Source organism: Erigeron canadensis, chromosome 1, assembly GCF_010389155.1.
Source record: "Erigeron canadensis isolate Cc75 chromosome 1, C_canadensis_v1, whole genome shotgun sequence".
Taxonomy (NCBI): Eukaryota; Viridiplantae; Streptophyta; class Magnoliopsida; order Asterales; family Asteraceae; genus Erigeron; species Erigeron canadensis.
In genome coordinates this window covers 57517159-57528979 of record NC_057761.1, presented here as the reverse complement: position 1 = coordinate 57528979, position 11821 = coordinate 57517159, and the positions used below count along the sequence as shown (strand labels likewise).

General features: G+C 26.8%; 1 long non-coding RNA gene across 1 annotated transcript; it reads right to left on the bottom strand.

The window, feature by feature from the left end:
• Positions 1 to 383: 383 nt before the first annotated feature.
• On the bottom strand, positions 384 to 1648 carry LOC122585680. Its single transcript, XR_006321762.1, has 3 exons — positions 1538 to 1648; positions 1045 to 1087; positions 384 to 778 (listed from the first exon to the last, which is right to left on the bottom strand). It is a non-coding gene; the product is annotated as an uncharacterized LOC122585680 (long non-coding RNA).
• Positions 1649 to 11821: the final 10173 nt, after the last annotated feature.

Genomic DNA, 11821 nt, shown 5'->3' with positions numbered 1-11821 from the left:
GTCTCGGTTCGGTCCGGTTTAAAATCGAAAAAAAACATGGTGGACCGAAGAACAAAGAAATGTGATGGAATTTAAATTATTATAGGATTCTATCTTCCTTTTATTTAATACACATACCTTTTATTTAGCCTAAATGTCCTAAATGGTTATAGTGGACGTTATTTTCTACTAGAAATCTTCAACAGTCGGTTCTCCAAGTTTCAGACTTAACATTAAACTTAATCATATTATTAATTAAATACTTATACCTATATCTATTAATGTTGGTTTTGAAAATCGGAGATATAGCTAGTCTGTAACTTTTTTATCAATTATCAATACTTAATACACAAATGTTATAGCAGGTAGTAGATCGACTAGCAGTATATATAAAATGATCACAGTGTGTAATTGTATGAATACATAAATGTCCTTAATTTTTAAACAATTCACAAGTGAAATTGGCTTGGCACAATGAAATCAATAAACTCCACTTTTGTGGCAATAAAACAATGAATCAGTCACAACAAAGTAACACAACATGTGATTTGTGAATAGAAATTAAACAAACATGACACAAAAATTAAAGTCCAATACTCGGTTCTCGGTCCAACCTTTCAAACCCGAAAACCGACTATGAACCGAGCATGAACCGAACCGAAGACGCCGGTCCAGTCCTCGGTTCTACGTTTTTTAAAAATCGGTTCTCGGTTCGGTTCCGTACATGTCCGGTGCGGTCCGGTTCTTGGACCGCGAACACCCCTAGTTACTGATACGATCTCTTTGTGTACCGATGGACCTTCAAAACCGAGTAACATCAATTTTATCAGTTTTGCACCGTTTTAAAGTGTTCACTTGTGCAATGGAGGAACTTTGATTTGGGGGGGTCAATTTTGTACTAACAAAAAATATTGCCTTTATAGTCTAAAAAACTTAAAAACATTACAGTTTATAAAACTAAACATAGCAGTTGATATATATATATATATATATATATATATATATTAACAAGTCTTCCTGAAGCAAAATATACAGGAAAAAAAAGTACAATTCAACCTTACGAACCTTTTTCTCCTTAAATTCTTCAATGATATTTTCCCATGATACTCTGTCAAATGCATAATTGCGTAAATATTTAGTGGCAGCAAAAAAATTCTAGTAAAATGATACAATCTATTTAAGCAAGTAAGCAACTAAATTTCTTATTAGTTATTACAATTTAATAGGCTAAAACCAATATTCTGACATCTAAATGACAAGAAAAATCAACAATGGTAATGCTCTGTTTTTAAAATTGTATGTCGATAAATAACAAATGTTAAAGCAAAATGCTATTCAAGAAATAAAAAACCTACCTTAATTAAAAGACAATCACATAATCTATCAAATTAATGCTAATCATATCTTATAATCCTAATTATAACAATCATATCACCAACTCCTGATTTCCACAATTTGCTTAGACAATATCACAATAATAATAATAATAATAATAATAATAATAATAATATTTAATAATTAACATAATAATAATAATGATGATGATGATGATATATACCAATATTCTAACAAGGAGGATAAAGCTCAGAACAAGACATGTGGGCTGGCGATCAGACGATGGGTTTTTTAGATTTAGGTTTTCTCTCATGTATTATGTATGCTCCCCAATTTTTTCTATGAGTTTTGGAGGGGTCAAAAATAAAGTTCTTATTTTATACCCAAATATTTACACAAATGGCTCAAACTTTGGGAAGGGCCAGGACCCCCCCTTTCCATAGTTCCGCCTTTGCACTTGTGGGACGAACTTGTAATAATAGCAGGTCCAACGTTTTTTTTAATATCTTTTTTAGTGTTGACTGTTGAATATCAATAAGCTTGTAGTCGTTTACGTTTGCACATTTCTTTTTGTCTCTCCACTTTTGTACTTTATATACAAAACAACAATATACATATGTTATCATTTGTATTTGTTATACTGTAGTTAAGTAGTAATGTTATCAAAAAAGTTCTAAAATAATAAAATTATCTTTTTAATGTCGAATATATTTAATTTTGGAAAGTGTTAATTACAAATAGATGATTTACTCTTAATAAAATTATTCTTTCGCCGTTACCAGTACACCGTTATCGTCGCTGCATTACACGGGTATTATGCGATATATATATATATATACTAGTGTTCAGGTCCGTCCAATGGACGGGTAGTCTCAAAATATATTAATTTAAGCTAAAACTATAAGAATTTAAGTATATTAAATAGATGCTTAATAAAATTAAAATACCTAAAATCAAAACATAAAATGATTCGGTTAAGGCAAAAAGTTGAAGAACTAATACCAAACAAATTAATCCTTTAGGAAAGGTCTATTATCATATCAGAATCATACTCATTTACCATTCACTTAATCCTAAGAGTTAATATGAGTTACAAATACAAAAGTTAATATATAATATTTAGATTAGCCAAATCATATAAAACTTAATAAATATGTAAACTAAAAAAGAAACATACAAAATGTAACTTCATATAAATATTGATTATAGTTTACCATTTTTTTTCAACTTCAGTTAAATTAAAAATTTGCAGCTTCTTATATTCTAAAAGTGTAAACTATATAATTTGAAAAATACATACCAATTTATTAACAATGACAATCTCGAACGTTTTGATTTTCTTCGGGTTGTTCCACTCCGGAACAGTCCATACATGCACAACACGGGGTCGTAGATAATGGTTAACATGTGTTGGTTTAAGCTCTTCAAGATGAACTAATGTGGTTTTATTTTTTGTTGTTGAAGAAGAAGCCATAACGAACCTATAATGGACAACAAACTAAATTAAAATCAATAATAATAACATTAACATAAAAATTAAATGTTAAATCATAATAATAAGAGTTAAATGCAAGAATGGTCCATGTGGTTTCTCAGTTTTTGCAAAGGCAGTCCCTCTCTTGAAATTTTAGCAATGATGGTCCCTGAAGACATGTTTCAGTTGCAACGATAGTCCCTCTCTAACGGAATCGTTATTTAATGTTGTTAAATTCTCCATGTGAGTAGTACGTGATGGGTATTAATGTCTTTCCACCTACACAAACCTAGGGATGTTAACTATCCATATCCGAACTTGTTATTCGAAAATCTGATTCGGGTTTCTTCGAAAAGTTGGATATCATATATTTTTCGGACTTAAAATTTTGGATAGTGACTTTTGAAAAAGTTTAAGAATTTCAATATTTTTTTTCTTAAATCCAAATATATTCGAAAATGTCAAAATAATATCGAAAAAGAATATTTTCAATATCCGGAAAATATTGTTTTACGAAAATATCAGAAACTTATTCTCAATACGAAAACATCTAAGATATTTTTTTTTTCTAAAATTCAAATATTTCGGATATACGGATATCCGAAAACTTTGAATATCCGAAATTTTGGGAGATATCTAACTTTCAGCTCGATTTTTGATATTCGAACTTTTGCATAGTGAATTTTGATATCCTAACTTTTCGAAAATTCTTGATGCCCAATATTTTCAAACATCATTTTCCGAATTTGAAATTTAGGATATCCGAAATTCGAATATCCGACTTTTAAGATGATCGGATTTTCATATCAGAGGGTCGGATACAAATACTTTTGAACACCCTATGTTTGTGTAAGTAAAAGGACATTAATACCCCTCACGTGCTACTTACATGGAAACCTTAACGGCACTAATTAACGGATCCGTTATAGAGGGACTGCTGATGTAACTGATACATGTCTTCAGGGACCACCCTTGCTAAAAAATCAAGAGAGAGACTGCCGTTGCAAAAATCGACTAACCACGGGGACCATTCTTGCATTTAACTCTAATAATAATAATGATTAATATGAAGAAGTTATGTAAATTATATGAAGAAAAGTCGAATGTAACTTGTAAGTTGAACAGATTAAAAGTAGAACATATGTAAACCAACTAAACTGTATACGAACATATATAGGCAAGATAGAGTAAATTACACTTTTCGTCTCTGAAGTTGGCACGTTTTTCACTTTTCGTCCCTTAAGTGAAAAAATTACAATTTTGACCTTAAAGTTGGCAGATTTTTTCAATAATCGTCCAACTTTAAGGTTAAAATCTGCCAACTGTAAGGTTAAAATTGTAATTTTTTCACTTAAGGGACGAAAAGTGAAAAACGTGTCAACTTCAGGGACGAAAAGTGTAATTTACTCAGGCAAGATATAAGATCATTAATTGAAAAAATGTTACCACATAAGCTGACAAACATCCATAACCCAACATATAAAGACTGAAGTTTATAATAATGATTAATATGAATCTATAATATGAATTAAAAAAAAAACATGGTACATTGGTAGTCGAACAAAAATAATAGTCGAACGTATCTTAACGACTTATGGTTTTTTATGTATTTATAGATATAGATAAAAAAAATAATAAAGTTTTTTTTAATTAAAAGTAAAGGGGTTGGTCATAGATATAAAAACTATTATAAAAAATAGATGATTAATGAGAACAACGTCTTAGGCTTAATGAGGGGGATTATAGGTGTCAAGTATACCTCAACCTCCTTTTTTAGTTATATTATCTACCAATAAACTAAAACAGGATTGTAGTTTTCTTTTATCGACACGTAGCGTTGTATTAAAGTGACAAGTGTCTTTTTAGACATATTCATTAAGAAAACCTATTTAATAAATTATTTATTTTAATCTAACCTGTTTGTACTTAAACTAGGATATCAATAACTTAATACAATTATTATCTTATTAATAAAAAAGATATTAAGTATATATATATACTAGTGTTCAGGCCCGTCCATTGGACGGGTAGTCTCAAAATATATAAATCTTATAATAATTGTGAAATAAAAAGTGTATGACCAATATCACAACTTAATGAATACGAAAGATAAAGAAGAAACATATGAAAATTAACTCCATATAAATATTGATTCCAATTTACCTTTTTTTCTCAACTTTAGTTAAATTAAAAGAGAGACAAAAAGTGTATGACCAATATCACAAAGCTAAAAAAGAAATATATGAAAATTAAATCCATATAAATATTAATTCCAGTTTACCTTTTTTTTTCAACTTTAGTTAAATAAAAAGAGAAACAAAAAGTGTATGACCAATATCACAACTTAATCAATACGAAGTTAAAGAAAAAACATATGAAAACTAACTCCATATAAATATTGATTTTAGTTTACCCTTTTTTTTCAACTTTAGTTAAAATAAAAAGAGAAACAAAAAGTGTAGAGTATGTAATTTGTAAAATATGTGAGGGTTTTTTCAAGGTGGTATATATATAGATAATAATAATAAACATTTTTTTATATGATTTTTTTATTAAAGGACGACCATATTTAAAAAATAGAGGATTAATAAGACGATAGTATTAGGCTAAAGGAGGGAGATTAGGACTGTTAAGTGTACCCCTAACCCCCTCTTTTAGTTATATATTATAGATAGATAGATAGTTAATATATTAGTATTTGTAATGAATGTTATGTTCTACGAATTTTTCTCCAAATCAAATTCTAAATTAAACTATATAAAAACAATTTCTAACCTAAGTAACATCTAATAAACCATAAATATAATTTTTATACCCTAAACTTTTGAGCTTATTCCATTGAAGAACTCATGTACAAAATCCTACGCCAAAGTCGCCAAGGTAAATTTTTTTCTTTTGTTGTAAAGTTAGTTTTGATTCTAACGTGTTGGAGGTAATTTTTACCAGCGATTTGCTGGACCTCCAACCCTCTCCTCATGGAAAATACCTTGAGATGAGAAACCCAAGATTCGAACTAAAGACCTTGGAGAAAACTCACCTCCGGAGCCCACATAGTAGATTTAGAAGATATCCCTGACCAACCCACCTAAGTTTTCCCAACTTTTCAAAATTAGGCTTATTACCATTACTATTATTTATCAAACTAAATACCTTATATTGTCTCTCAGGTGTTGAAAATATATTTAAGTTGGATTTTTTTTTTATTTTATTAAATATTATCATCTTATCATTTGAATTAATTAGTGAGCAAAATAGTTTTATTTTTTTTTCCCTTCACCGTCATACAATTCAACTAAAAACTAAAAATAAAATTATTTGAAGAAAGATATATTATCCGGTAACATAATATATGATGATTTATGTAAAATTTTAATTCTTTGTTGTAGTGAATATATTAAACATTTCGTAATATTAAAATTTTGTTTTGTTATATGCTTTCGAGCTATGTTTTTCCCGATTATATGTTATAACCTTTGTTATCACTGGTAAGACATAATGGTTAGTGCTCAAGATACCCTAGCTATTATCGACCATATGTGAAGGGATATTACTCGAAAAGCAAATAAATTCTTTTATTTGTTTGCTCATAAATGAAGTAATAGATATAAATATAATGAATTAATCCGTGCATTATGCACGGGTATCTATCAATAAACTAAAACAGGAGTGAGACATCTTTTGATCGACACGTGGCGTGTTTCTTAAACGACACATGTCAGTTTAAATCTTTATTTTTATATTTTAGATTCCATATACAACTAAAACTTTTAATTATTTAATTGATATATATATATATATAGATTCCTAATATAATTATGACTCTTATATTAAAAATTATATTTATTCATTATTACCATAAATATAGATTTCCATCATAAATCTTATTTTTTGACAATAAATTTAATAATTTAATATATTTATTATTAAACTAAAACATGATTGAGATAATCTTGAAATGACACGTGGCGTAATCATTGATGATACGTGTCATTTTAATTAACTTATTTATATTAAATTAGTTTTTTTAATAGTATATAAATTCAATTTCCTTATTAAATTTAAATTAAACTCTAACTAACACATAATAACCATATTTGATTGATTTTTTCCCATTAATAAAATTGTCTATTTTCTTTTCTTAATTCTTCATCTCCTTTCAATTACAGTACTTATAATAAGTTATTAGCATAAATAATTCAAAAATTGAAGTTTACGATCCGAAATTACAAGATTATTTGTCGTCATCCACTATGCTTACAAGTTCTGATTTTGATTTGATTGTAAAAATTTAATGTAAATCCAAATTTTAACTAAACATATATTATATTTACCAATAATGTTTATTATAACTTAGTTTCGATCATCTGTTTATTTTAACCATACTTTATTTCGTACTTACGGATTATGTATGAAGCATATTTATATTTCTTTATGATACAATCTATATAACTACCATACATCATATGTGTATTAGGACTAGTAGATAATAAAAAGAGAGAGAAGGAGGGACCATGTTACATGCGGAAATGGCTTTTGTATAATGTTGGTCCGGAATTAAGAAACCATACTTATGCCATGTTGTCATCGGCCCTGGTCCCATCACTTCTACCTTTGTACATATTCCTTAATACTCAATCATCCAAACACTTTACTTTCAAATGGGGCCGTATATAAATCAATCTTCAGTTTAAAGTCGAATTAGCAGTTCTTTTTATTTGTATAGAGATTTTTTTTATAGAATACTAGATTATTAACCCGCGTATACGGGGGGAACACATAAAAAGTATTTCAATGTGACACCAGACATCCATCCGATCATATATATTTCAATAGAAGAATACATTATAACGAAACCCATAAACGTAAGAAAAATCTTGACTAATAAAAAAACTCATGACATCTTTTTATATATACTAAGACTTATCGATCAATTATAATTGTTATTTCTTCAAATTGATTTTTGCTTTTGGTTTTAAATTTTGTTATTATATTTATGAATTAAAAAATACGGGCCCACAAAACTTTAAGTATTTATTATATTAATAAGAGTAAATTACAAAACTACTGTCTCCTATGGTTTGTTCATTTATCGTGAACCATCCAACATTGAAAGGTTTTTAATTAACATCGAAAGTATTTATTATATTTTAATCATTTAATTCAGATTTATCTATATTTATAATACCTTATAAAATAAATGGCCTATCTTTATATTAAGTAATTCTACATTTGAATTACCGGATTTGCCCTTGGACTTTTTTGTTTTTTTCCTTACCGTAACTACCAAAAAATCTCTAATAAAACAGACCGTCTTCCCCATTACTGCCGCCGCATTGCGCAGGTACCTTGCTCGTATATGAAAAATACTATCACCACCAAGAGACATTTATTGTTTATAAGTTTGTTTGTTAAGTCTTTGCATAATGATGGTATAAATAAAACTTGTTTATTTAGTATATAGAAAAATTTTCAAAAAGACATTATATCTACGATATTATACAAAATTACTATCAGATTATTAAATTTAAATTACAATATATATAAGGATGAATTATTTTAGAGACATTTATTTTAAAGAGATGTATGGACAAATGTGAGTCATACATTTCTCCACTCTTTTCCCTTTTGGTATGTTTTTTTTTAATTAAAAACCCATTTAGAAAAAAAATAATTTTTTATTTTCTAATGTTTTTTTCTACATTAGCTACTTATTAGAAAAGGACCGATATAGTACGAATATAGTACGGGTGTAGCTCTTAGCCGAACAGGCGTAAGCTGTTCTACTAAGGAGCTTCGCCCTTATCGAACGGAGCCATCGAGGACACATATAAAGGGTGGGAAGCTAAACATATTTGAAAATGGTTTGAATTTGATAAACGACGATCCAAAGGTGGTGGTAGTTGGATTATGTACGTCTTCCACTATGGTTGTGGCGAGGGTTGCGGGGAAGAATAACAATATATGAAATAATTTATATAGCATCCATCATTCTTAATACCATATGACATTAAAATGTAACAAAAATTAGCAATATTTTTCTTTTTGTCAAAACAATGACAAAATTCGACATGTAACCTAAAAGTCATTGTTTAAAAAATAATTTGTTTAAAATATTTTAAAAACATTATAGTTTCAAATAGGAAAATGATTAATCCTCTTAATTAAAAATGCTATAAATCTTTTTAATTATGAGATGATGACATGAGAAAAAATCAGGGAGCAAGATTAGAAAAAGAGAATTAGTGAATACTATATGTCACCATCTTATAGTTTAGAAATATTTTTAAGCTAATCTTTAGAAGGATTTATCATTTTTCATCGAAATAATAATTTAATTGCTTTTACTTATAAAGTGTCAAGAAAATATATTATTCATAATCTAAACACAATTATAAAACAATATAAATGAGAAACATATTAAGATATATAAATTTGGGTTACAATATGTAAGACTATATTTAAAAGTTATGTTTAAGTTTTTCTTTATCATGCTTATGTTGAAAAAAAAAAATTGAAGTTGAAAATTTCTTAAAGTTATTGACATTGTCACATTATAATAATTTATCTTTACAAATATTTATAATTACATTATATTTTTATGTTTGTTACATTTAATATTCATGTAGCTTGTTAAATTCTTATGCAAAGGTAAAAATCTAATGTAATTATGTGGCGGATCATAGTAATCTTTTTGTCATTTACTTTTAGTAATAATAATGTAATATGTAATATTAGTAATATTTAGTACTAATAATAATATATAATTAATTAGTAAATCTAGAAATGGAAGTTGATGTCATTAAAACCATCCAAAGGTAAGAATTAAAAGTGGCTTTTCATGTAATAGTTGTAGGTGTTTTAAAAAACTATTTAAGGCCCTCTTTTATTATTATTGTAAGATAATGCGTCAATAATTTAATGATGTTTGACCTTTAATGTGTCAATGTTATATATACTTAATACTAAATGTTTAATGAAGTCTTTTTAATTTGTAGAATTTGATTTTTCATAGACGAACCTTTAACTTAAAATAGATGTATACTTTGAAATTTATAAGTGAAATAAGTTGAAAGGATTTTATGTTAAAATTTAAAGTTTTTCAAACTACTATAATATAGTTAATTCTATAATATAATTTATTTATTTAGGGGTTAAATAAAAACTATTGATATTGAAGGACTAAAATTGATCTTAACCAAAAGATTAGTAAAACATAATATCATCTTTTTTGATTAATGGCTTAAATTTAATAAGGGACTTCATCCAATGGCTCATATTTTTTCATTTTTGAATTTAAAGTGCTCTTTTAGTATTAATGTTAGATTACATTGATTTGAGAAACATATAGTACGATGAGCTTGAATTGGATTTGGCCCAAAACTAAATCCAAACCGAATGTTTCGGTTCATTTTTTTTGAAACCGACAATTGGACCAAACCAACGATTTGATTTTGAGTTGAGCTTGGTATCGTTCTTCCTAAACACTTTCAGCTTATTATGTTATAAATATAAATAAAACATTCAACTACTCTATTATAAAAAAATATATATATAATAAAGAAACTAAATATATAACTAATTTTTATTAACTTTATATATTCTATTTTGTAAACAAATTTTTGTGAATTTCCATAAACATACAACTGTTTTGATTTGTATACTAGAAAAAAATAAACCATTCAAATATATCAACATATTTATTAAGCATAAGTAGGTTACAATACTAAATAAGTTATATATAAAACATATAATGAAATGTATATAACTTTATTTCAATTCATTTTTTATATGAAAACTAAAATCCAGATCGATCTGTTTAATTACTAAAAAACAAAACTATCCAATGAATTTTTGATGGGTTAGGTTTTTATCAAAAATTTAAAAAGTTATTGTTTTTGGATTCTCGAGTTGATTTTTGCTCATCTTATATGTTACACTAGTCTTAATGCCCGTACGATGTACAGATTGATTATAACTATACAAATCCGTCACTTATTATTTATGATGATTTTGGTTTGTGAGTTTTGAATATATGATTGAGGACCTTTGATTGTATTTTGTTCGAAAGGCTAACATATGCCTAATAACTTAACTCATACATAAAAATACATTAAAATTGAAATGATGAATATACGTGATATTAGAGACTGTTTTTGTGCGTACATCTATTAGTAATAATGAGTTTTATGATATAAATTAGAAACATAGTTTGAATAGGATTCTTAATTAGATTATAGTTATATTCGTATTACTGTATTAGATAAGGATTATTATCACATATTTAAAAACTAACTAAATTTTAATTAATAAACTAGATGACACGTGTCGAGCAAAGATTACGCCACGTGTCGTAGAAAGAAACCTTAATCCTGTTTTAATATATTGGTAGATATCTTAACTTTTAATTTTGAAGAGAAATACTAATTATAGCCCTATGGACTATTATTAATCTATATAAGCAAATTATAATTTATATATGGTATAAGGTAAGATTTATGGTAAATATACTACTAGTTTATGGCATCATTTTTCCTAAACACTTTCAACTTATAAGGTTATATGTAAAACATTTAATTATCAATTAAAAAATATGATAAAGAAATTATATATAAAACTAAATTTTTTTTAGGTGTTGAACTCTTAGTATTATATTTTGTAAATCGAATTGATTCTTTTTTGCATTTTCATAAACATACAATTGTTTTTGATTTATATATACTAAAAAAATAAAATATAACATTCAAATATATTAACATACTATTAAGCATACGTAGTAGTTACAATAGTAAAATGATATAAATATTTTGAATAGTATATATTCTTGTTTCCGTTGGTTTTTTTTATATGAAAGCTAAAAACCGAATCCAGCCGTTTGAATTGTAGAAAAACAAAACCTATTCCAGTGAATGTTTACTTGGTTCGTTTTATAATTTTATTTTTATTGTTTTTGGATTCCCGAGTTGGTTTTGCTCATCTTATATGACACAAATCATACCTTTTAATTGAAGGAAAATGCTAACTACATAGGGGTTG